Source organism: Bison bison, unplaced genomic scaffold (genome assembly GCF_000754665.1).
Source record: "Bison bison bison isolate TAMUID 2011002044 unplaced genomic scaffold, Bison_UMD1.0 scf7180017864533, whole genome shotgun sequence".
NCBI classification, from domain to species: Eukaryota; Metazoa; Chordata; class Mammalia; order Artiodactyla; family Bovidae; genus Bison; species Bison bison.
This window is the reverse complement of record NW_011495082.1, coordinates 17670130-17670637: the sequence shown is the minus strand read 5'-3', so window position 1 is coordinate 17670637 and position 508 is coordinate 17670130. Positions and strand designations below refer to the sequence as shown.

Here is a 508-nt window from a genome sequence, read left to right as displayed (position 1 = left end):
GAAGAGGGTGTTTGTTATGACCAGTGCATTTTCTTGGCAAAACTCTATTAGTCTTTGCCCTGCTTCATTAGCGCATGGCAAATGTAAGCCAAAAATATATGATATTTTGGCTACTGTTGCTGTTCCTGCTGTTGTTTACTAGCTAAGTTGTGTCTGACTCTTTGTGACCCCATGGACTGCAGTAGGCCAGGCTCTTCTACTTTCTCCCAGAGTTTGCTCAAATTCTTATCCATTGAGCCGGTGATGCTACCTAACCATTTCATCCTCTGTGGCCCCCTTATCCTTCTGACTTCAATCGTCCCTAGCATCAAGGTGTTTTCCAAAAACTCTGCTCTTAGCATCAGGAGGCCACAGTATTAGAGCTTCAGCATCATTCTTTCCAATGAATATTCAGGATTGATTTCCTTTAGGATTGACTGGTTTGATCTCCCTGAAGTCCAAGGGACTCAAGAGTCTTCTCCAACACCACAGTTCAAAAGCATCAATTCTAAAAAAAAAAAAAAAAAAA

The 508-nt window shown here is 41.5% G+C and overlaps 1 long non-coding RNA gene across 1 annotated transcript in view; it reads right to left on the bottom strand.

The window, feature by feature from the left end:
- Positions 1-459: 459 nt before the first annotated feature.
- The window catches only part of LOC104982562, a 349361-nt gene continuing 349312 nt past the window's right edge, over positions 460-508 (bottom strand). Inside the window, exon 4 of the long non-coding RNA XR_824531.1 lies at positions 460-487. This is a non-coding gene — a long non-coding RNA (uncharacterized LOC104982562). The remainder of the gene's footprint in view (positions 488-508) is intronic.